At 44.6% G+C, this 26,209-nt stretch overlaps 1 long non-coding RNA gene and 1 other non-coding gene across 5 annotated transcripts in view; both read left to right on the top strand.

Moving 5' to 3' along the window:
* LOC117199642 (uncharacterized) overlaps positions 1-26,209 on the top strand; it is a 299,525-nt gene that overhangs the window by 227,526 nt on the left and 45,790 nt on the right. The window lies entirely within an intron of this gene.
* On the top strand, positions 20,375-20,447 carry TRNAG-CCC (transfer RNA glycine (anticodon CCC)). Its single transcript has one exon. It is a non-coding gene; the product is annotated as a tRNA-Gly (tRNA).

Genomic DNA, 26,209 nt, shown 5'->3' on the forward strand with positions numbered 1-26,209 from the left:
GCTGGCAGATTCAGTGTTTGATGAGAGCCCTCTTGGCTTGTGATGGCCACCTGCCTCCTCACCTGATAGAGAGAAAGAGAGGACTAGACTCTTCCTCTTCTTATAAGGACACTAATCCCAACGTGAGGGCCCCACCCTCATGACCCATGTAAACACAGTTCCCTCCCAAAGACCCCGCTTCCACATATTATCACACTGGGGGTCTAACATAGGAATTTTGGGAGGACACAAACATTCACTCCATAACAATCAGGAAGGGGCCTAGTCTACCTCCTCTGGGCACCAAAATCTTGACTGCAGTTGTCAGTGGGAACCATCTATTTCAGTTAAAATTCATAAGGGATCATGTAGGAATTCAACAACATAGGAAGATAAAAATACAGAAAAAAAAATCATCCAATTACCTTAACTAAAATCAAACTCATCCAATTACCTTAACTTAGTTTGTTGACATTCACTTAGGCTTGACTCCATACCAGGCACTGCCTGTGGGTTTTATTTAAACCATACCATGAAATGGTCTCAGTGCAGCTTGTTAAACAGTGAAATTAATCTGATATCCATGCATGTTTCTGCACACAGGAGTGTGTGCACACAGAGAATGCACTCTTCATGCTGCAATCCTGGTACTGCCCCTACTTCCCTACACTACCTTCCCAAACCCAAATGCAAGAGAATTAGTAAGACTCACAGTTAGATATGGCTAAGTAAAATATTTCCTTCCTGACCCCACTCATCCTCTCGCATTCATTCACTCAACATCTATTTATTGGGCATTGTCTAATGCCGAGCACTGTCCTGTGCGTGGGATACAGCAGTGAGCAACCCAGGCAAGGTCCCACCCTCATCTAGCTCCCAGTATACATCTTTGTAAACTGTAAGAAGAAGAAGAGTGCACAGGGACGATCACAGAAACCAAACCATAGCACAGCGCATCAGGGTTTTCTGGGAAGATTAAACCCGTTAACAGACAACTCCCAAGTGAAGTCAGATTTCAATTCATTTTCATGGCTTGGGAGGTGACTCACCTCCATTCCCCCTCTCATGCCCTGTCCCACTAGGCTGGGGTTCCACTGTGCAGGGGTAATTCAGACCCTAAATTTTTGTGCTTTTTATCATAGAAATGAAATGAATACTGGAGTGAAACACCTTTTAAAAGTGAAGCTGTGTTGGAAGAAAGACAAGCTTCAGGAAAGAGAAGTGACTGATTGGGGGAGGAAACACATCTAAATGACCTATGAGAGCACGTATGCAATTATTTATGAAATTCTTGGAAATCCTCCTTTGCTAATGAAAGATAAAAGGAGGAAAGCTCACAAAGCTTATCTTCAATGCAAGATAACATAATATTTTCCTCATACAATTCTTGGGGAAGATATATTAGCTCCACTTTTTAAGAGCTGCAGGATTTTGGAGGAGGAGAACTTAACCTAATCTTGGGGGATGGAGGCAAGTTCTACGAGGGGACCCATCTTTGTTATAAATCCATACATGGAGGGCAATATCGTCTCACAAGTTCCAGTCAAAGACCATGCTTTTTGCAGTTAGAAGCAAAAAATTGGTCAGTTTCTTCTTTGACTTAGCTAATTGGAACATTTCATTAAATGGGCTTCCTCCCTAATTCTGGCCTTAAACCTGCATCAGCGTAATCATGACATAATCATAATCATGAGGTATCTTCTGGCTTCTATTGCATCAGTTCCGGCCCCTCTCACTTGAAGACCTTCTGTGAATCCACTTTGTCCAAAATCCTACCTTCTCAGGGTCTCATTTGAGAGCCCCAAAGTCTGACTTCCACCTACTTTTTTTGCCATAATTGCCTGCTGCCCTTTACATGAGGGTAGGCATGGCAGAAGGAGACCTGAGTATCTGACTGGTTGGAAAGTTCTTTCTGGCGTCCTCTGGGGGCCTTTACATGGGACCCTCTCCCCATGTGATGCATCCTCTCAAGCCCATTTGCCACCTGGGTTTTTCTCTGCTATGATCTGTTTAGTATCTTAGTTTGTGTTTTACTCTTCTGGATTTCAACTCAATTGTAAACTTTTTGAGGAAGGCTTTTCTCCTCTATAGGGTCCAGATAAAAATGCCCGCAGCAAATGATACCACACCACTTAGGTAGAAATGCCTGAGATCGCGATAAAGCCAGATCGACCTGACCTTTAATCAGATTGCTGACCTTGGGACAGTTCTTTAACTGTCGTGGAGCCTCAGTTTCCTCATCTGGAGCATGACCATGATCACGCCTCGCTGCATTCTTGCCAGCATTAGGCAAGAAATCTAAAGTATTTAGTACGTGTGGAGCAATTCTCACTGAAAACTACTTAGCATCGTGCTAAGAAGTGTGGCCTGTTGCCTCCTTGAATAGATCCTCACATATAAATGGATTACTCTTACTCTGGGACCTAGTACTTTACCTATAATACAAGATCCAGAATACAATTTTACATTATTATGTATTTATTATCATTATTTATAAAGAGGAAAAAAATTACAGTACAGAAAATAGAGGTGGGGTGTATGCAGGCTGCAAAGTTTTAAACTAAGATGGAGCCCCAGAGCTGAAAGAATGAGTAAGTGCGTGGAGGAATCTGATGATAGAGGGATCTGAAATGAGACTCTGCGTTGGACAAGCAGGCATGGACTCCCCTGTTTCCTCTTCCGGCTCAGTCTGCAGAAATGTCACCTTGAGGAAAACCCAGGGAGTGCTGATGCTTTGAAGGGTTTTCAGAATGTTCTCGCCTGCTGTGAGGGTTGGGACCGTGGAAGGCAGCCGAGAGCACATCAAAACCCGCAGCTGTCCGGAGCACCGGCCAGGCACGAGTTTTGGTCTCGCCTGACAAGTTTTGATCATCTAAAAGCAAGAACTCTTCCATTTTGCTAGCTCAGGAAAAGCCCCTAAGGTTTTTCACCAAAGTCAAAGCACAAATAAAGACTTTCTCTGCCTGACAAGGAAAAGAGGGGCCCACAAAACTAAAGACAGGGCTCTGTAAGAGATGCTGGGGGCAACATTAGGAAACTGTCTTATTTTCACAGTGGCTCCTTCTCCCACATTTAGAGGCCGATTCAGAGCTGATCTGAGGCCAAGCCCATGGGAAACCATGTGGTATTATTTGAGCAACTTAGGGAAGGAACTCCACCCAAAATATCACCTTTATACTCGATTTCCATCATTAAAAGTCATGCCCTTGGGCTTCCCTGGTGGCGCAGTGGTTGAGAGTCCTCCTGCCGATGCAGGGAACGCGGGTTCGTGCCCCGGTCCGGGAAGATCCCACGTGCCGCGGAGCAGCTTGGCCCATGAGCCATGGCCGCTGAGCCTGCGCGTTCGGAGCCTGTGCTCCGCAACGGGAGAGGCCACAACAGTGAGAAGCCCACGTACCGCAAAAAAAAAAAGAAAAAAAAAAAAAAAAAGTCATGCCCTTGAAGCCCGAGTGATTTATCAACTCACTTAGTAAATGTGTTTATTTATACCAGGCTGCATACCATAAAGAATTTTAAGCACCTTTCCAGGACATATTTACTATAAGCTAAGGCATAAAGAAGAATTAAAAGGGACCAAATAAAAATAAAGGTAAAAAGTTTCAAAGAGAGGTAAAAATAATACAAAGGTGGAAGGCATAGGGTATATATAAGTGCTATAATTGAATCTAAATGTTTTCTCTTGGCTGGGAAAACAAAATAGAAGACATAGTCTTACGATTCTTACAGTCAGGGAGGAAAAACTTATACGCCAGCGTAGTAAAGGCTCAGAGAAGTCCTGCAGCAGATCAATAGCAACACAATAACGGCCATTTGTGGTTCTATGTTCCAAGCACTGTTCGAAGTGCATTGCACATATTACCTCATTTAATCTCACGATGACCCATGGCATGGAGAGCTGGACATAGTCATTTGGCACCTGGCACTGCTGTCCCCTCCATCTTGTGTATCTTCCTGAAATGCAGAGGTTGGGACCCTGAAATGGCATGGTCCACACTCTCTTACACATGGGATTCCAGCTGAGAAAAGAGTTGCACTAGCAAGATGCTCTGTGGTGAAATGGGGAAGGAGGAAGTGAAGATGGAGCCAGTTCCTTGTGGGTTGGCTATTATTAGTGTCCAGTGGGCGTGGTCATGGGGACCAGTGTCCAGCTGCTGCCTTTGGGTACAGAGAGGCAGTTGTGGTGGTGACAGTGACTGGACTGACTTTTTGATGGTCAGGCCAGTCCAGCAATGGCAGTGGTGGCTTCCTGAACCCTGAATGGTACCTACCATGGTATTTCAAGCATGGCCCTATGATTCCTCCCATTTCTGATCATGACAGAGGCACAGTTAGTTCTATTTTCTTTTTTTCTGGACATCATTCCTGGAGGTCCAGCCTAGAATTTCCTCCTCCAGTCTTTCCCGGGCTTTTTGTAAGCACCTAATTTCCTCTATTGAACCCTTTTCCACCCAGAATGCTTGCAATGTTTCCTGCACTGAACCCTGACTCACACGGGCAGGTAGCAATATCATTTCTATTGTGTGGATAAAGAAACCGAGTCACAAAAAGCTTAAATAGTTTGCACCGAGTCACAAAGCTAATAAAAGCCAAGCTAGGACTCAAACCTGGTTCAGTAGTCTGATGCCAAAATCCACTCTCTGAACTGTTTAATTTTGTTTAACTCAGAATTTCCCAAACTAATTGATTCCAGAAACTGCTTTTGTGTAACACCTATTAATATTCCGTGGAAGTAATCCCCGACAGGACCACCTTCAAACATGGTATTTTCAGCTACTTTTTTTCACCCAGTGGGTTCTGGCCAGGTGGGACATGGACGTATCAGTGGTGGGAGAAGAAAGGGGGTGTGTCCTCCACCAGATTCTGGAAAAAATACATGAATTGGGAGCTGGGGAGAAAAAGCACAGTCCAGCCAGAAGCGCACAGGAAGCTTTGAAGTGCAGAGCATGAGGTCAGTGTGGTATATGTTTGAGGACAGTTCTTGCAGTGTGTCTTAGGGATAGGTAATCACTTTTCTGCACTTTTGTTCCTGCACCTGTGAAATAAAATCAACAATCCTGTTCACTCGCTGGTGTTTTGTAAAGAGATGATTTGGTCAGAATTCTTCCTGATGCGAGCCATGGAAGACCAATTCAAACTAGCTCAAATAAAAGATAAACTTTTGGCTCTAGGCACTAGTGCACACCCTCGTCCCTCCTGCTAACTTACAGCCAGCATCGGTGTGTGCGTCCAGAATTCTTTTGACCTTCAGGACAATTTTTTGTTTCCGGGGGCTGATTTTTCCTTCCATGGTTCTGGGTCTGGATTAATTGAATCTATTGAACTGATTTCCTTAGTTTTGAATTTTGGAAAGAAGGAATAGCGTTCTTGTTTAATCTCTCTGGAGGCATCTGGATATGTTGTGCAAATTGACTCCCTTCTCCCTGAGCTCTGCATGCCCAGGGGAGGGGTAGACTTTGCTAAACCATACACACACACACACACACACAGAGGCATGCACACACCCAAGGCATGCACACACACACATCCATTAACACTCATACATGTGTACATACATGCACACACACATGCATGAACACATACACACTACTGTAATTCACGGTGCAGTGGAGATCTTGGGCTCTTGTTGAGAGTGGAGATTGTTAGGAAGGGGTTTGGAGGAAGCATGGAAAGGGGGGCAGGTGTGTTGGGAAAGGGGTAGAAGAGCCTCTCCCTCAAACTTTGTCTTGGGATTCTGGGTCGTAAGAAAAGACTAATGTAAATGGTCTTAATGCTCAGTGAGTAAGAGACATTCTAAGGCCACCTGCTTGTTTCAGGCCTGTCTTCGGGCCACCTTCCTCACACCGGTTGTGTCCTCCCTCTGCCTGCTACCCCCCTGGGATCCATGGTCATTACGTTTATGGTAGGCATTGAGGAGGATGCAGAGATCGACCCCGGCTGGAGGAGCCATTAGTCCGACACTCCCTCTCCCTCTGGCTCAAGCCTTCCTGGGCCTCTCTGCCAGGTGGCTGCATGGAACTGGGGCCCTAGGGGCTCTAAGGCAGAGAGATGCCTGGTTAACCATTAAATTGGAGCGTGCACTAGAGCATCTGAAATGAGGGAAAGACAATGCCAGCACGGCAGGGCGGGAGGAGCACATTCCTGGAAGGAAGGAGGCCCAAGCTGGCTCTGTCACCTAGAGTGGTGTCACCTTGGACAAGTCCTTTTGCTTCTCTGAGCCTGGATTTCCTTCTCTGCAAAATGCTGTGGTTGGACCAGCTGAGTTGAAAATGGCCGAGTTACCCTACCAGCCCTGGGCCATGACCTTCCTAGTCTTTAGGGGAGAGGGAAAAATCTTCCATTGTGTACGCATGGTGGCTTTGGATTTTTGTTGTTGCTGTTGCTACAGCAACTTAGCCGGTACTCCAGTCCCAAGAATGACACCGATTCCAGTAGGGGTGGGGAACCTGAGAGCGGGGATGACCTGTGCCCCATACCCAAGGTAAATTCCTGGAAAGCAGCAAGACCTCAGATCTCCTCTGGACCAGCATGGCTCAGGCAGCAACGCAATAACTGGACCAGGTGCCTCCTACTGGCATACTTGAGGGATTTAGATCCTGAGAGAGGATCAGGGAGGAAGCTGAATGTTCAGGCATCAAATGAGGAACTGACGGGGTCTGCTTGGAGGTAAAAAGGCATAAGAACGTGAAGCTCATCCAGGGTCATTCTCTTTTTCCACGTGTAACCTCCTGTCTAGTTTCTGCCTGATTTTGGTCGTTCTCCTGTACCTGCAGGTAGTTGTCTTATGTATGTTTTGCTTGTGTCTATGTCTGTGTTTATGTCTATATCATCAAGATCTAGCTAGCTACCTAGCTAGCTACCTAGCTAGCTATCCTCCAGAGGATATACTTATTATCTATGGGAGGATTGGTCCAATGTGAGCTAGTTCACCATTACTAGAAGCAGAATTGTAAAACTCAATCTTCCTGGGCAACAAAATGTTATTTCTGAGGCAGGAAAGGACCAGCTGTGGCCACACGCATTTGTTCACTTGTCACTTATGGCTGCTTTCTAGTTCCAGCGGCAGAGTTGCGTATCTGCAGCAGAGATGTGCAAAACCAAATGGTCTGCAAAACGTAAAATATTTACTATCTGGCCCTTCATGAAAAAGCTTCCAACCGTCAATCCACAGGGATGAATGAACTACATAATTATCCATAAATATATATATATTTATATATATACCCAGGATATAATTATCCTGGGTAATTATCCATAAATATTTCTTGTTAATAGGATTTTGAAAAGAATTAGAAGGTAGAAAGTTTAATGTTACATTTTCTGGCAAGAATTTGGGCTAGAAACAGTGTGTGTTGCTCCTTAAATGAAGATCTCTGTGCTTTGATAAACTGAATGGGGCTCAGAGGTTAAAATTCTTCACCAGGTTCACACGGGTAGTGAGGCCAGGCCATGAGTCAGACGTAGGGCATCTCGCTCCGAGGTGTGTGCCCTTTCCTTTCTACTACACCTGCAGAACTGCCTCAGCCTGGGAGGAAACATTCTTCCAACTCAGCCTTCCGTGATGTTTGTGGAGAGAGCGCAGTTAAGAGTCTGACTTGAACGACTGGATGGTCTGTTTTTTTTTTTAACATCTTTATTGGAGTATAATTGCTTTACAATGGTGTGTTAGTTTCTGCTGTATAACAAAGTGAATCAGCTATACATATACATATATCCCCATATCTCCTCCCTCTTGCGTTCTCTCGAGGTCAGAGGCCAGTTGACTAGCCCCGTCCTCCTGCCTCCTTCTCTGTCCACGTTCCTCTCAGCTCTCTTTTAAGATAGATGCATTGGCTCTTAGCCTTCGGCACCTCACTTCCCACTCCAGCCGGGGCTGCCATGAAAGATTCACGCTACCACTCATGTATGTTTCACACGCTATCTGCCAAGTCATAGCCCTGCTTATCTTCCTCCTGAAACATCTCCTGCCTCTCAAATTGGGTAAATGTCTGCCCTTTTTCAAAACAAGGATTTTGTCCCAATTTCCTTGTTCTTACAAAGCAAGTAAGTGTTTTTTAGACCAGTAGGCACATGGCAGAAATTACCACTCCATTTCTTGGCACTCTTAAGTCTTTCTCCAGAAATGTGTTTCTTGATACAAAAACATTGTTTGTAATTTATTCCTAATATTGTTCCTTGGTGAGGGGCAGTGGGAAGCACAAAGAGGAAGAAAGAGAGTGAGTGAGGTTGCGGTGATCATGACTTTACCTACAAACATGGATAAAGCCGGAGGACTCTCAAACAATGACTGAGTCAAATCAATGAATGGGACCTTGAATTTTTCTGCATTTTCACGTGTGAGAATGGTTAGCATTTGTTAACTCTGTAATTCATGTTTGTTGTATCCTTCTCTGTTTTTTTGGTATATGTTCCAAATATACAAATATATATCTCCAGCCAGGAGCTCTGCTCTGAATTTCAGTCTTATACGTACAGCTACCTAAACACTGTCTCCACCTACAGTACCAGATACATCTCAAGCTTAAAATAAACAAGCCAAAAAAACAAAAAGAAAATGAGAGAAAGAATGGAAGGAAGGAATGGAGGAGGGAGAGAAGGAAACATTCATTCACTCCCACTCTTTAAAACCTGTTCCACTCCTTTTTCCAGAGCCCATTTTTGGAACTGGGATCCAAAGTGTTTAGGACTGAAATGCCTGTCCCTTAGGTTTCCGGACTACGTGTTAGTTAAGCCATAGGAGATGAACAGTGGTAGGTAATTCTCGACCTCGCCCACCGCATTCTTGCTTTTGGCACAGGTAACTTGCCCAGCCACTCTCCTCCCCAATCCCCAGCCACTCTCCCCAATCCCCAGCCACTCTCCCCAATCCCCAGCCACTCTCCCCAATCCCCAGCCACTCTCCCCAATCCCCAGCACTCCCCTTGCATTGGAGGGGGAGTAAAAAATATGAATGTTCAGAGACTAGGATATAAACTGGACCACATTTACTGGTAGACTTGGACGTTGCATTGAAAGATGTTATAAACCTGTTTCTCACTATCTTTTCCCTCTTTGTCAGTTGGTGACTTGGGTGTGAGGACCTCCTGCAGCTGCCTCCGTGGGGAAGTGAGCTTGGAGCCTGCCCTGGGGAAGCAGCTTCTGGGCCCCGCAGGGAGTTCCCAAGGTCGAGATTTGGAGTATGAGTGGAAGACTCCACTCAGCCCTAGTCTCCAATCCAACTTTGGGTCCAAAACTATTGTTTGTTCTTGTTTCCGTTCCTGTCAACTTTTTTCCTGAGTATTATCCATTGTTAGAACACTTAAAAAGAAGCAGTGTGGGCACTGAACCCCAACTCAAATTTTTAACAATGTGAAATATATGAAGAGAAGAAAATTGACATACACTGAGAAGCAGCTATGTGCTGAGTACTCTACATATATTGTTTCACTTAATTCTCAAATAATGCGTATCTCAGCTGAAATAGCTTTTCTTCCCCCACGTAACAGAAAAACCTAGCTTCATCTCATTGCTAAGAGCTACGATTCTCATATCCATTTAGGTGAAAATGGGGGTGGGCGCTCTACTCGCCCACTGTGCTCTGGGCACACTCAACTCCTTGTGTTCTCCAGACATGCCCAGCCCATGCCACCCGAGGAACTCTGTGTGCTCTCCTCTCTGGCTTGGTCCCCAGCCTCCAGCTGGCCTCCCTCACCTCCTTCCAATCCTTTTCTCACATCGCACCATCTCTACAAAGCCTAGCCTCATGACCCTATTTAACATTGCAAACTGCCTGACCCTTTTGCCCATCATGACATGGTTGATCCCTCTTCCTTTAGTCTATTTTGACTGTTTTTCCATAGCACTATCCCCTTCTCACCTACCATATAATTTACTTATTTTAAGTATTATTTATTCTCTGTCTGCCGCCTCTGAAATGTAAGGTCCATAAGAGTTAGAATCTTTATTCTGCTTACTGATGTATCCTGAGTACTTAGCAGAGTGGCTATCTAACCTACAGTAAATGCTCAAAAATATTCGTGGAGAGAATGAATGAATGGCCTCCTTCCTTTCTTTGTCCAGTTACTGATGTAGCCCACTTCTCTGCTGCCACTTTCTCCTCACCTCACCTTCATCTCCACCCTGGACCTCCACTGACATTGTGGGCGGTCACCTCCTAGAACCCCAGAACCACCTTCTTCCCTTGATGCTCTGCTGGTACCACCCCTCTGGTTTCAGAATGAGGGAATTGTACATGTCCCTTTACCTCCTCACCCAAGGCATGAACATCTGTAACCTTTAATTCCTCCAAGACACCAGCAATCCACGTTGGCTGAATATGGGACTTGAAGTGACAATTTGGAGGAGAATGATGCGAATGGCAATTGCACACTGCACGGGCATCAACTCTAAGTCAAATGTCCAACCTCAGTTACTGATTCTAAACATTCACTGGTCATTCCTGATACACAGGAAGTTTCTTTTTGCTGGGTCCTCTTAGGTTCCAACCTCCTGCCACCCCCTTTCATCCCGTCTTGGTTTGATGACTATGCCCTTCTTGCCTCTCTTGGCTGGGTTTTCTGGATCTGCTGAATTCCATCCTCTGGAACAGTCATAGGACAGCTCCCCAGTTCATCTTCCATTATTGTCCGGAGTCATTTTATTTTCCTTTTTTGCAGTCATCACCTTCCAAACCATTATGGTGCTTTGTTGTCCAGAAGTAGGAAACCACTGTGGTTTTGCTTAATCAAACCTCCACTGTGTTCAAATCTCCACCCAGTGACACGAGGAATAATAGGAACTTTGAAGTTCCAACTTTGCTTTCTGATTTTTGGTTTTTGTAAGGGCCAGGTCAAATGTTTAGCCAGGGCTCCTACCCTTCTCTCTATGGGAAAAGCATTGATGGGACCCTGGAGAGATGAAGAACCCAGGAGTGATGGGGTTTAGTTTCTTTCCTTTACATGGGTGATTTTTAACCCTCACTGAACACAAAGGATCACCTGGAGAGCTGTTAAAAATCTTGACACTCAGGCCATACCCAGGCCAATTAAGTTAGAATCTTAAGGGTGGGGCCTACTTTGCAGTTAGGCTGAGAACCACACTGTTTTATATTTATAGCAACTATAAAGTGGCAATTGTCTGCTTTAGGGATGTGAGACCGAAAATCAGAGAAGTCTGCACAGCTAGTTCCTTGTGGAAGGTATCAACCCGGGGGTCCATACTCCACACTCCAGATCCCACGCTTTTCCCATGAGAAGCAACACCTCATCTCACAGGGGAGTCAGACATGGAAACAAAAAATTTCAATATAATGTTACAGTAGAGGCATTGTAGGCACTTTGCAATCACAGAGGGGAGACCATCTAACTTTATGTGGGAGGTCAGGAAAGGGGCTTTTGTGAACTTTTTCCTGTTTTAGGGCAGCCTGGGGGATGTTTCGTTCTAGCCTGGTTTTACTGGGATAAGCAGATTAAGAAGCCAAGGGAGTTGAGGACATAAGGGATGAATTAATGCAACCCTTCATCCCCCAAGGGAAAAATCCTCATCAAATTCCCATTGAGCTTGTAGTCCCTCTCCTCTCATTAACCAGGGAGGGAATTTTCCCTGCTCCTGCTTCTGTTCTTTCAGGATGGCTCATTAGCTACTGAGCAGTTCTCCTTCTGCTGGGGTCTGCTTTGAGATGACTCCATCAGGCTTTCAACAGTGTGGTTAGGCTGGGGCCTGACTCCTGTAAATGGCCGCCTGGGAATAAGGGGAGTCTTTACTTGCCAGCAGGTTGGGGAGGATGCTGCTAAGTTCTGTGGAAGACTGTGCTTTTCCGGCTGGCTTTCTTTTTTTTTTTTTTTTTGGTGGGGTTGGGGGTGATGCAAAAAGAAAGAGATGGTGTGGCAGAGACAATAGGAGGTGTTCTCCAAAATCCTGTCTCATTTTTCTATGCGTTGCCACACAAAGGACTGCATTCCTCAGTCTCCATTGAAGTTAAATCAGGGCCATGGACTGCATTTTGGGGTCAATGGGATATTTAGACATATTAGCTACTTCCAGGCCTGACTCTTAAAAATGCCCCCACCTGGCACTCCTGTTTTCTTTTCTCTTGCTACAACAACACTGTAAGTTGTATATTGAGGTAGGGGAATACGGATCCCTTGCAAAAGAACTGTACCGTAGAATCTCCTGGCCTGAATGAACTTCACATATGTAAAGTTAAGGCACTGAGATTATGAGGTTTGTCCATTGCAGCAGCAAGAGATTACCTATCCTGACTAATACACATAGACAAACTTTAACTCCTATCTTCCAGCACAGATAATCCTGAAATATATTTGTATACACACAAAGAGACAACTTCACATACACAGAATCTAACTCATATACATAAGTACAGACACAAATGCACTGACGTTCTGTGCACACACAGAAGCACAGTTCATCCATACATACTTTCTTCAGCATGGGAGATGCACACGTCAACCTGCTATGGATGGACAGACATGCACACAGAGTGAACCAGTTCCTGATCAGCTGCGTTACTTGTAGCCCAAGACTTAGGTTGATTTAAACCTCCACCAACTTACTCTACCTCAAAACTCTGCCAATTCCCCCTAATTGATAAAGTCTCCATTGAGGGACCGTTCTTTCTATCTAGGGGGAAGAGAGGCCTCAAGTTATTCCTCTACAGCCCTTTCAGGTTGAAGTCTTCCTTGGAAATAAATGCCCTATGGTGCCACATCTTACTGTGTGAAATGAGCCAGGCTGAGGGACAGAGGCAGTAGGATGTCCTCCCAGACAGCACAGTTAAATGGAAAAGGCTTAGTGTCTGAAGTCAGAAGACCTGGATTTGATATCTGGCTCTGATCTTGGGTGGATCACTCAACTCTGAGTGTTAGTGTCCTCCGTGTCCTCCGGTAAAAGCAAAGATAATGTGATCCCTACCTCACAGCTTTATGAGGTAAAGTGAAAGTGAAAGCTCTATGAGCTTTCACTGAGGTCACTTACATGAAAGTCCACTGTTAGTATTTTAGATCAATGAGCATAGCTTGAGTGCCATGCTTGTGGACGAATACTATGTTCCATCTCTGTGCTAGATACTGGAATTACAGAGGTAAGCAGTCCTGTTCCCCCAGTTCATGGGGCTATGAGTGTAGGGCAGAGAACTTATATATAAACCAATGGCCATATTGGAGGCCACACAAGGCCCAAAAAAGCGTAGGAAAGGGGCACTGAAGTGGGAATGTTAAGGAAAGCTTCTCAGTGGGAGTGATAGTTGAGTTGTCTCTTGAGAGGTGAATAGGAGTTTGCCAAGTGGACAAAGCAAAGAAGAAACTGTAAGCAGAGAAACAGTGCTCACAAAGGCCTAGAGGCATAACCACATGACCTGCTCTGTGAGTCTCGTGGAAAATTGCTCCTATTTCCTCAATGTCAGATGCATGTTTTTTATATTTTAGTAGTTTAAGATTCCATATGGGTCTTGAAACTAAGGAAATACAATATAAAAGATAGATTGGCCTTAACGATGTACAATTCCAAACATAAACATAAGATAAAAAAAAAAATGTGACTTGCACAGTGAGAAAGCAAGGATCAATGACCCAAGGGGTAGAAATCCTAATTTTTTTGGACAGCCCATTTTTACATGTTTTTGAGGCTAAATTTACAGACTTGGATGTTTCTAATTTACGCTTGTGTAGTAAGTTGTTGAATAACAGCTTCTGGACCACTATCACCTAACTTAAAATTCAGGTCCACTTTTCCCATGAGCTCAAGGATTTAAGTTTCAATAGCTCGGATTCATGAGTCACTCCTGTTGGGGCTAATTGTCAAAAAAAGACATTAGGCAGTTTTCAAATAGCAGCTCGATCATGACAATTTAGTAAATAAAGGTATGGTTTCACTTTGTTTTGGGCACGGGAAGTTATTTCCTCAGACCGAAATAAATGCCATTCTTTCCCATGGATTCTGACATCTCCAAAGTGTTTCTAAACTAACTGCCCTTCAAGCATTCAAGTTCCTCTCTGTATCTGGAGCCATGGTGGGACCTGAGAGGCAGAGTCAGAAAATTCAAGGCATGAATTAAGAAACGCATCAGACAATATCACAGGGGAGCAGGGCTGGTGGTGGGGATTAAAGGGAAGGCCTTCTTCGTGTGAGTGTTATCTACAAGAAAACCAGAAATGTTTTTGAAGATTTTATTGAAATGTAAGAATAGGAAATCACTGAAAAGCTTTTAGCAAGCTAAGGTTACGAATAGCATAGGTTCATTACAACAAAAAAAGGAACGTCGTCAAGGTCTGCATTTTGGGGGTATACTTTTTGTGTATTTTTCTGAAGGTACAAGTATTTGTTAGGGTCTTCATAGGCTCTCTGGGGATACGGCTCCCTCTAACACTTCTTTTGCATTGGGAATCAGGTTTCTAGGCTGGGAATGCTCCTACCACATTGTGATTCCAGAAGCTTATCTTTATGGAAGGAAAGGGCTGATTTCCTTCCAAACTCTTTGGTCCATAGCTGAGAAAATTGTTTTCTTGCTCCTCCCCCACCCCTGAAAATTTTGTTGTGTCTCTTCTGACCAAGAGCTCAGGACAGGGTCATGTTTTTATTAGAGCCTTTGTAAAACCTATATCTGCTTTTTTTAAATGTCAAAGCCAGTTTGCCTGTGCCCTTCTTCCCATTCACATGATTCTGCTTTGCTTTTAGCAATGGAGCATCTCCTCCTCAAACAGGAATTGTCATGATTTCCCCTTATTCTTGACATCTTCAAGTTGTTTGGCAACCTACTTGGATTCTGTCTCACTTAATAAGCAATGACATGTGCCTCAACACGCCTTCTTTCTGTTTTGATGTGTGTCCTCTCTGGGGAACTTTGCTTTGTGACAGTTGTAAGAGAACCGATTTGAAAGAAGAGATACTTGACATTACCACAGAAGCTTCCTGAAGGCTGGCGAATCTGGGCATTGACAATCATCTGCTCACTTTGACTCAGATGACTTTATTTATTATTTATTTATTTATTTATTTGTTTTCAAAACTCCAAAGTAATGGGCTAGGATAGGCACCTTCTAGTACCAGAGGATTTACAAACATAATTTCAGGCATAGCTCACAATAATAACCTTGTCATGTTGGTATAATTATAGTAACCTCACTTTATAGTAACCAAAGGCTTGAAAGGTTGAAGATCTTATCTATCCTTCTAGTCATAACCTCTGATTAAAGCATCCGCAACTGAAGGAAGGAAATCAGTGCTGCAGTTCTGGTATGAGTACCATGAGTCAATAAATATAATTCTTATTATTTTCATTTTTAGTTTTAATGATGCCTGCTTCTTGTTTCCCTTTTTGTACTAGTTGCAGTAAAAAGCTCTGCTGAAATAATAAGAAGGGCAGTAATCATATGGTTTAAAGCACAGAGAAGTTCACTTGTCTCTCATGTTAACAGTCTGAGGAAAGCATTCTATTCAATGGTACTCTTGCTCCACAGTCATTCAGGGATCCAGGTTCCTTCCACCTTGTGGTCCCTTCACCTCCTACAGCATATAGTCCTCAATGGTCCAGGCAAATCTAGGCCACTGTCAGCTTCCAGCTCCAGCCAGTGCAGAAGAAGAGCAGGTAGGTAGAGGAGGCATCCATCCCTCCAAGGCACCAGCTTGGAGATGGCATATATCACTTCTACTGTAGTTGAGCTGGCCGTGTCTTTAGTACTCTTACTAGTACTAAAGAAGAGAGAATTGATTTAAGGGAATAAAAGATAGTCTCCACAAAAATATCATTCTCCTCAAATTTGTATATTCCAGCAGTATCTGAGTGCCCACTCATTTCTTCAGAGTGGGTTATCTTTAGAATTTATTTTCCTTATGGGTTTTGCTTAGCCCTGGACTGAGGTCACAGTAACTCTGTAATGGTTCGTTGCAAACGTGACAAGATGAATATAATTTAGAATTCTCCAGTGCCTACAGTTGCTAGGGTCTGTAGTTTTCTTCTCTTAGTTCACATTCCCAGTTTAACACAAAAGGGACCAAGACCCAGGGGGGCTGTGTAACTTAGATGAGGTGGGGCAGCTAATCAGTGCACAGGGAGGTCCGCCTGAAGCTGAAGTGCAGTGGGTCTCCCTGCCCACCAGCAAGACTAAACAGAGGAGAATTAGTAAACGAGGCTACCTCTCACCTCCTTCTGATGGTAGACCAAGCCCCATGCTCTGCGGAGAAACACTGGGGAAGGGGTGAGCATGCAGGCCTGGCTGTTTCTGAATCTATAGAGTCAGGGATCCCATTTCTGCCTCTTAGGGTCACAGTCATTCACCATTTTTGATGGATTTCTGCAAATATGGGGCAGAAGTGTATTGAAATGAAAAATATATATATTTTCACTGCTCAGACCTCCCATTGCAGAGAAAAGAGGGATCTTGGTAAGAGAGAAGAGAGCAAAGCATTGGGTATCAGCAGTCTGGGGTTCAAAGCCAGACATGCAACCTTTGGTAAGAAAATGAATGTTACCAAGCCTTTGCTTCTCATCTTGAAAACAAGCATTATAGCTACCTTTTGGGTGTGTTGGGAAATTAGATTATAGACATAAAATCCCTGGCAAAGAGTCTGGCTCATAGGAAGCTATAAATTATAGCTGTTACGATTGTTACTACTTTACCTTTCTGCATTTTCCCAAACTTTTTCAATGAATATGAATTAGCGTATTCAGTGAATATGTTTGGTGCTATAAAAAGTATGTAGACACCAGAATAAAACGAAACCATGCTAGGCTAACTGCATACTCTAGCTCCTACAGGGGGCAGTGCTCTTAGAGTTGCATTACTGAAGGGAGTCTGAACTTGGCTTTCCCTCCCTTCCTTCCTTCCTTCCTTCCTTCCTCCATCCACCTACCCTTCCCTTCCTTCTTTCCTTCCTTTCCTTTTCCTTCTTTTCTTCCTAACTTATACTCACCTACTTTAAAAAATTGAGGCAGTTTGCATCATAAAATCAAGCATGCCCTGACATGGTTTACACAGAAAAGACTAGAAATATTTTAAGAGATGAAAAAGAACAGAACTAAGAACATAGGTTGAGATTCATTCACTCATCAAAACTTTCAACATTCATAGTTTTATCAAATATAGAAGAAACAGGGGAGTGGAGGAGTCAGACAGTCTCTATCTCCCAAGAAGCTATTGTCTAAAGGAGAGATAGAAAGTCATTAAAAAACACTTATTGCCATTTTTAATATACACAGAGTCCAACACTTGGGATTGCAACTGAGTTCTAAATGTAGCTGTGTTTCCTGGTAGCCAAGGCAAAAATGTGCCTAGAACACAGTGAGTTCAGTCTTTCCTTTTATCTGATAAAAGGGCACGTGCAAATCCTTCCGGCAAGAAGGCTAACCTGGATTCACACTATGAGTCACTGACTCACCAGGACTCTTGGTTACTGGGCTCATGCCATTCATAAAAACCTTTAATTCAAAAGTGGTAGTTACAGCCTGTTCTGTCATCATGGGTGATGTTATGTAAACAGTGTGTGCATGGCGGGGTGTGAGGGTCACCGCGTTTAACAAAAATAAGAGCAATAATGATTTCATTCTAAGCAGTCTAATTTTGCCTTTGGAGTATCTTGGTCCTCCCTCTCCAGGCTCTCTGTGTCCCTAAGTCGGTTCCCATCTCTCTCTAAGCTCCCTTTTCTCTCGGGATGCCTGATTTTCCAATTTTCCAGAGCTGCCCCTTTGCTGCCCTTGTGGGCCGCTCATCTCTTAACTATCCTGATGTTACAGCCTCAGTAATGACTCTTAGGTCCACCTAGGTAACCTGTCCTCTGTTGTCATCCTCTAGAGTTGATTCTCTGCTGGGGCTACTTTGAGAACGGAGCCGGCTCGTGAAGAGACCTGATGCGTGAGCACACGTGGGCAGGCAGGCCTCCTCTGGCCGCACCCTGTGGGTTTCTTTTCACGATCACCCACTCTTCTTAGACACCAACTGGCCTCTGACCACCATATCAAGTCAGAACTATTCCTGACGTGTACAGAAGGCTTTGCAATTTACAAAGCACTTTCACACATCTCATACATGCTAACTTGGTGAGATTATGCATATTTTTAAATACTGCTTTTTCCCAGTTAACTTTACATAGTAAGTATGTCTTTCTTGAAAACTTCATTTTTAAAGGTTTCCATTGTATACAGGCAGCCAAAAGTTCTCTATTGTTGGACAATTAGGGTGTTTCCAGTTTTTAATTAGAAAGCTACATTAAGAATCTTTGTGCAGAAATCTGGGCTCCGCATCTCAGATTATTTCCCAAAATTGGATCCTTATCAAGGGGATTTCTGAGTCAAAGATTATAAAGCATTTTAAGATTCTTGAGAAGTATTGGATCTTTGCCTCATTGGTTGTATTTTCACGTGGATTCCCTTGCAGATATTTTAACAATACCAGGAAGTGTTCTTCTAACTGGATGGTGTGAAAGGATTCATTCAGAAAGACACAGTTCAACTAACATAGAGTCAAACACACACACATACACACACATACACGCACACTCAATGCTAACAGTAATTCTTTCTTTTTGACTAACTGGTAAAATTCCTAGTCAGGTGTGACCAAGGAAAGTACCTGATCCTGCCAGAAGCCTCTTCTTCAGCTGTCTGCCTCTGTATTGAATATTAATTCTCTTTCTGTTTAGTTTGTCTCACGTACCAGGGCAGTCTGTGTTTTGATGGTTCCACCCTGGGTCAAGGATTTTATACTTTTTGCATAGGACTGTTTCTCTCTGTCTACATAGAGTACAGACTCTCCCGCCACTGTCCTTGGCCACATCCATTCCTAACTTGCTATTGTACCCATGTGTGTGATGATGGAACATGAGAAGGCCTGTCACCTTTGGGGAGGGCTCTGCAAAATGTCTGATCCTGTTGTTTGTCTCTGTGAGTAATTACTTGCGTGGGTCCCACGACTCTGTGTGTCCTGTGACACTTTCCATTGATCCAAGTAGCCCACAGCTATGTCCTAAGCACCTGTGTCCCATGAATCTCCACTCCTCCTAAATATGTCATCTAATACGGTCACCTAGTGGCTTGTTGTTTACCTGTTTGCACACTCATAGGGCTTTGCTGGTGTATGAACAGAGTTTTAATTTTAATTATTTGTCCAGCTTTGCTGTACAGGTAACTTCTGTATTTTCACAGTGATGTTGTATCTTACTCATTTTTGTGATACTGAGTACTGAGACATGGTTGGTTTTTCTGTTCACTTTCTGGCATTTATTAGTGTCATCTTTTTTTTTTTTTTTTGATACACGGGCCTCTCACTGCTGTGGCCTCTACTGTTGCGGAGCGCAGGCTCAGCGACCATGGCTCACGGGCCCAGCCGCTCCGCGGCATGTGGGATCTTCCCGGACCGGGGCACGAACTCGTGTCCCCTGCATCAGCAGGTGGACTCTCAACCACTGCGCCACCAGGGAGGCCCTATTAGTGTCATCTTTTGACCAACTGCAAGCATTGGTGCTACATGAATGCGCCCTGGACTGCAAAGTCAGGGGCAGCACTGCGAGGGGAGCAGCAAGGCGGAGTCACTTCAAGCGATAAAGATGTCAGCGCCAGCACCTCTTGCTTCAAAGAGGGGAAAAAAAACACAGCATGTTAGAAACTGAGGGGAGAATTTAGCTCATATGTTTGGAATCTTTAACAAGCCAATTTGCTCCCCGAAGACAGGTCTGCAAGAAGGAAAGTCAGTCTGAGCAGAGGAAGCCAATTGCAAGGAGTTACAGCTCTTGGCTCAAGAGAAATGGTTGGGAAAGAAACCTCTGGCGGAAACCAGTAAACACGAGCTTTGCAAACACCACCTCCAGCTTGTTGCTTGCTCAGGGCTGGAGCCTCCAGAGACAAGTCAGGGACAGGCCCCCCCCGACCCCGAGCCGCCAAATGAATGTGGCCACTCGCAGCTGAGGGGAAAGGGTTAATTCAGCTGAGACTTTGCTGGCTTCTGTGGGGAAGCTGAAGGGAAAACCACTCAGAGGGACTCATAAGCCTTCATGAAATTTTAATTTGATTTCATGAAAAGGTAAAGACTTGTATCTGGTCTTGCTATATTTATTAAAGCAAGGATGAGTTCTTAGGACCAGGATGGAGCTGGGTAAAACCATGACCCCAGAAATAGAGCTGTGTGTGTGTGTGTGTGTGTGTGTGTGTGTGTGTGTGTGTGTGTGTGTGTGTGTGTGTGTGTGTGTGTGTACGTGCATGTGAAAGAGAGACAGAGAGACAGCACTAAATGGAAGGTCCGAGGGTCAAACCCAGGCTCTGTTGGGGGAGGAGGGACTTCTGACTCAGGCCTCATATTCATAAAAATCCTCACATGCAGCCTTTTCTCCAAATGGCACCTAACCTTCACTGGGATTTCTCAACAGGACTGACTAAAGTCAATCTCCTCAAAGTTTAAAACTCATTGGGGGGACTTCCCTGGTGGTCCAGCGGTTAGGACTCTGCGCTCCCAACGCAGGGGGCCCAGGTTCAATCCCTGGTCAGGGAACTAGATCCCACATGCCGCAACTAAAGAGGCGGCGCAGCCAAATAAATAAATATTTAAAAAAAAACAAAAACCTCATCGGGGACTTCCCTGGTGGCGCAGTGGTTAAGAATCCGCCTGCCAATGCAGGGGACACGGGTTTGGGCCCTGGTCCGGGAAGATCCCACATGCCAGGGAGCAACTAAGCCCGTGAGCCACAACTACCGAGCCTGCGTTCTAGAGCCTGTGAGCCACAACTACTGAAGCCCACGCGCCTAGAGCCCATGCTCCGCAAAAAGAGAAGCCACTGCAATGAGAAGCCCGCGCACCACAGTGAAGAGTAGCCCCCGCGCGCAGCAACAAAGACCCAACACAGCCAAAAATAAATAAAATAAAATAAATTAATTAAAAGAAACACCTCATTTGGGGCCCAAAGTGTACTCCACATTCGTGTTTTAAAATAAACTGTGTAATTATTCTATGCAAATCATAATTATACTGCTTTGTAATTTTCTATGCTAAAAGCGTTAATTTATTCAAAGTCAACATTTAAAACAGGCCACAATTTTTGTAAGCCTGTTTTGGCAGTTTTCCATCTTTTTTGATGTAATGAGAAACTCTTAAATGGGAAGCGGCTGGGGCTGCTAAGTGACCCCCATTTGAACCAGAACCCGAATAACAACCACAACAATAATAAAAGTAACTGCTAATAATAATAATAATAGTGATATTTACCGGTTAGTGAGTCCTGTGAACCAGATACTCATCAGCTCCGTTCCAGGTGCTCCAACACATCATCCCCATATACAAATCCCACTCTTTGAAGCCCACCCCATACTGAACAGGAGTGGGGGGAAGTGGACTACTTTCTAGTATGCACAGGCATCCTTTAACTACTAGATGTGTTTTAAACTTATTAAGAGTCAGCTATGTTTGTTCTCAAACCAGTTTATGTTAGTTTTCCTGGTTATCAAATATTTAATTAGCCACTAGGTAATATGATGAAATATGATGTCAAGAAACAAGTTACTAGTGCTTCAAACACCAAGTTGAATGCATTGGAAAGAATTTATTGAGTGCTTACTATGAACTAGGCTCTCTGCTGAGCAGGATTTACACGCATCATCTTCTTTTTCCATTGTAATAGCCACCCCCCAAATTAGATATTACCTTTACTCTAGTGATAGCCAAAATGAAGCTCAGAGATCTTAAGCAACTTACCCAAGGTTACACAGCTAGTGAGTAATGGAACCAAAATATGAATCCAGGCTGTCAAACTCCAAAGCCCACTGCAGTGAACAGCCAGTGCCCATCCGTGCCTGACGTTGCATTAGGCAGGAGGAATCGGGCTGAAAAAGACACAAGTCATGCCCTTGAGTAGCTCAGAGTCGTAGGGCACAGGAAGACAAGTAAACAGACCACGACAAAGAAGTACACATGCATGCTATGAGGGAAGGACCTGGAACGCCATGGGACTCAATGGGCATGCCAATATGGCGTGTCTGACCCAAGCTGGGGGCGAATGAACTGGAGAAATCTTCTGGAAGGGGAAACGCTGGGCTGAGTCTTACAGCTTGAGCAGGCAGTTATCAGGCCTGTGTGCTGCATTCTGCCCCATCACAGCATCCCGTTTTATTAGAACCTTTCCCTGGTGAAATTCTGTCCTTGCAACACAGCCCGGCCAGGTGCTTTGGGTGTCTAATGGAATGATGAAGGGGCAGGTGGGAGCAGAGGCTGGGGCTGCCCCCTCCACGCCTGTGGTCTGGATGACACTGCTGCCCCAAGGCCTCCCCAGATGCCGTTGTACTTTTCTGTAAGGTAAATGGGACTCTGTCAGAACAGCTGGAAATTGCTGACCTTGTCTCATTGGTCACTGTAAAGACAGTGAGCCAAGATGGGTAGCAGGGGCTGGGTAGAGGTTCTGGGGACTCTTGCAGCCTCATTTGAAGCGAGACGTGCTAAACCTGCCATATTTAACGGCAGGCCTGGGAGTGCAGTTGAAAGCATGGGAGCCGTACTTCCCTTGACTCTCGCTTGCCCTGTAACACTGCCTCTGGGCCTTGCTATGTGGTAGCCCCATCCTCACTGTGGACAGGGGCCAAGGAACCGGGATTCTCAGACAGCCCCTTATCTGCCAAGCCTGCAGATTTCTTTTCCCTTTTTTAACTGTTTTAAAGAAATTGGCTTTTCTTCTTGTGGGGTCCCTGAGGTTTTGGGGAGGCCATGAAAAGCTTCAGAAACTGTTCAAAATGCGGCACTGATGAGAAGACAGGAGCAAGGGACAGCATCTAATGGAAATTGAAGTTATAGTAACAGCTTGGGGGCCCCCAGACCTCAATCCCCTTATTGTCAACTGCCTTTTTAAAGACGAAATCTTGATGACTGGTCGAGATAGCTAATTAGAGGTTATCCCATTACACAGCATTCCTGGATTAAAAGTTTTCTGAGGTCTCTGAGATTGTGGCAGGTACAGATGTCAATTTGATCCTTTGACTATGTTTGAGCTCAGTACCAGTTCTACTGGGAGTTGCCCAGAATGCCTCTCCCATTTCTCTGGGGTCTGGCAACAGCTGGGATATGGACCCAACAGTGAAGATGTTTTCTTCTCTGCCTACTGACACCTGATCAAAGTCTTAGCCCATCAATTACAAAAAAAAAAAAAAAAGGTAAAATAAAAGCTGCAGAATCAACACTTTAAAAAATCCTTCTTAACTTTTCAGGATGTCTAATTAATGATGTGAGTGGGCAATTAGCTGCAGCCCTCGCTGATTAATTTATCAAAAGCTGAAGCCTTTCTTGTTTGCCTCTCAGTCCAATTAGTTAAGTGTTGCATGTGACAAGCAAAGCAGTATCTCCGGGAAAGCACTGGCCTCTCCTTATAAAGGTTCTCTTCCCACCCAACCCAGTCCCCTCCCTATTCTCCTGGGTGAATTGCCCAAGGCTGGTTACTAACAATCTTGCTCATCCCGCCTTCTCGGGCTGAGTGGTCCAAGGCAGGCTGTGGCTCAGGACAAAGCCACACGCTTGTTCGCTGTCCCGGAAGGGCCACTGCCACTGCTCTCCTGCCAGCACTCCCCAGCTCACCACTTGATGAGGCTCAATTTAGCTCTTCACAACAGATCGACGTGTGTTGTTCTCTAATTAATAACAAGCGAGAGCTCACGTGTGCCTGGCGTGTCATCATCTGTGAAGTGGCTTTCACACCTGTTGTGATGAAGCGTCTAAGACAGTAATTATTATAATCTCCGTTTAGCAGAGGAGAAAGCTGACGCTTAGATAGGCAGATGTAACCTGTGCAGGTTCACTGCATCATTTATCTAACTGCTACAATTGTGATGCATACCGTCTACCCTAAAACTCAGCATACAACGAGGAGCATTTACTGAGCTCACCGATCTATGCATTAGTTGTGAGTCAGCTGATTTAGACTGGGTTTGGCTGGTGTGGTTTGGTTCTGTGGCCTGAGGCCCTCATACTTCTTCTGGGACAGAGGGCCGTCCTGGGTGTGCTGTTCTCCTGATGATGGTAGAGACTGAAGAGCCTAGACTTGGGGCTGGCACACAGTTACTTGAGTCTCATTCTGTTGGTCAAAAGGAGTCATATGGCTTAACCAACGCCAAGGGTTGGGAAAATATACTCTATTCCCTGTAGTGAGAAGTACTGCCAAGTCACATGGCAAGAGGCATGTTTATATCAAGGAGGGGTGAAGAATTGTAGTGTTGGGGCCCATGGCAGGCTGACCCCAAATATGCCACAATGGCATAAAGATTATTATTATTTGTGTGTGTGGGGGGGGGGGGGTACACGGGCCTCTCACTGTTGTGGCCTCTCCCGTTGCGGAGCACAGGCTCCGGACGCGCAGGCTCAGCGGCCATGGCTCACGGGCCCAGCCGCTCCGCGGCATGTGGGATCTTCCCGGACCAGGGCACGAACCCGCGTCCCCTGCATCGGCAGGTGGACTCTCAACCACTGCGCCACCAGGGAAGCCCATAAAGATTATTTTGATTAAACTTATTGCTGCTTACAAAACGGCCAGTGCAAATGCAAGACAGATACCCTGACCCTCTTCTCCTGTCTCCTTGAAAGCAGGAAATAAACCATGTGAAAGGTACACACCCTGCATCTGGAAGTTGAAGGACACCCTTATTACCAGAAATAGGAAATTTGGCCCCAGAAGCCTGTATAAAAACATCTTGTTACTTCTTAATTTCCTACCCCAAGACCAAACTGTTCAGATTCTTCACTAATTAAGCAATCAAAACTTTTGTTTCTTTGTCCTGTTAATCCCTCACAAATCTATTGTTTCTTTATCTAAAAACTATAAAAGCTGCCTGCTTTGGCCACTTCTTAGGTCCTATTTCTGTGAGACCTCCAAGTGCATGAATTAAAATTTGTTTCTTTTTCTCCTGTTAATCTGTCTTATGTCAATTAGTCCAGCCAGAAGAACTCAAGAGGGACAGAGGAGGAAATTTTCTCTTCACCTACAGTGCCCAGCAGTGCAATCTACTATAGAACCAAAACCCTCCAAATCCTCACCTCTTTCATGGTGCAAATATTTTGGGAGCACCTCTATAGTGTGTAAGACACTTTTTAAAAAATGGGGACTGGGCTTCCCTGGTGGTACAGTGGTTGAGAGTCCGCCTGCCGATTCAGGGGACGCGGGTTCGTGCCCCAGTCCGGGAAGATCCCACATGCCGCGGAGCGGCTGGGCCCGTGAGCCATGGCCGCTGAGCCTGTGCATCTGGAGCCTGTGCTCTGCAACGGGAGAGGCCACAACAGTGAGAGGCCCGTGTACCGCAAAAGAAAAAAAAAAAAATGGGGACTGAGTGAGAAAGACAAAATCTCTGCTGTTATAGGATTTAATTTCTAGTAAAAAGAAAGAAAAGTAGCTAAACAAGGAAAACAAAAATCAGCTCATGATATAGGCAATGTGGACCAAGAGCTGGAAAACTTCTGTGAAGGACCATAGAGTAACTATTTTAAGTTTTCTGGGCCATCCAGTCTCTGTTACAATTACTCATCTCATAGTTGCAGCGTGAAAGCAAGGACTGAAAAGATGTTGCTGCGTTTCAATAAAAATTTATTTACAAAGAGAGCAGGGGGCAAGATTTGGCCTTTGGGCTGAAGTTTGCCAAAACCACGATGTACAGAATGAAAACATTCTGTACATGGGATGGAGTGATTAGCAGTGGTTATTTGAGATTGGTGGGGTCAGAGTGGCTCTTTGTGGGGCTGTGAAGTTCAGACTGAGGCCTAAATAATAATAAGTCAGTCAGGTGAAAGTCATGTGTAAGGAGGGCCAGCACAAAGGCCCCAAGGTGAGAAAGACCTGACGTGTGCAGAACCAACAGAAAGCCAGTGTGGCTGGAGCTAGCGGGAGACAGAGAAAGCAAGTGAAGATGATATCCAGGGTAATAAATTTGGGGTTTATTTTAAGTGTACTGAGAAATGTAAAAGAAAAAATTTGCACTCAGTGTGTGTTAAAAATAACAAGACAGATTTTATTTGCGCTATTGCAGTAAGGGAGAGAGACTTTACTATAGGACTGAACTCAACTCTAAATACAGCAGCAGTTGCTGGGGATCTACAGCCGAGGAAGAGTGTGGAGGTCAATGGCTTGAAAACTACTAAGGAGAATTTGATTAGACATCAGAGGTAGGGGGTTCTTGCTAAACAGGCTTAAGAGGATTCTTGCTAAAGGCAGGTAGAGGACTTAGATATCACGGGTGAGGAATGAGAAATTTGATCGTATATCAAGGTTTGGGAGAATTCTTGCTACACTGACT

Source organism: Orcinus orca, chromosome 17 (genome assembly GCF_937001465.1).
Source record: "Orcinus orca chromosome 17, mOrcOrc1.1, whole genome shotgun sequence".
In the NCBI taxonomy this organism is placed as follows: domain Eukaryota; kingdom Metazoa; phylum Chordata; class Mammalia; order Artiodactyla; family Delphinidae; genus Orcinus; species Orcinus orca.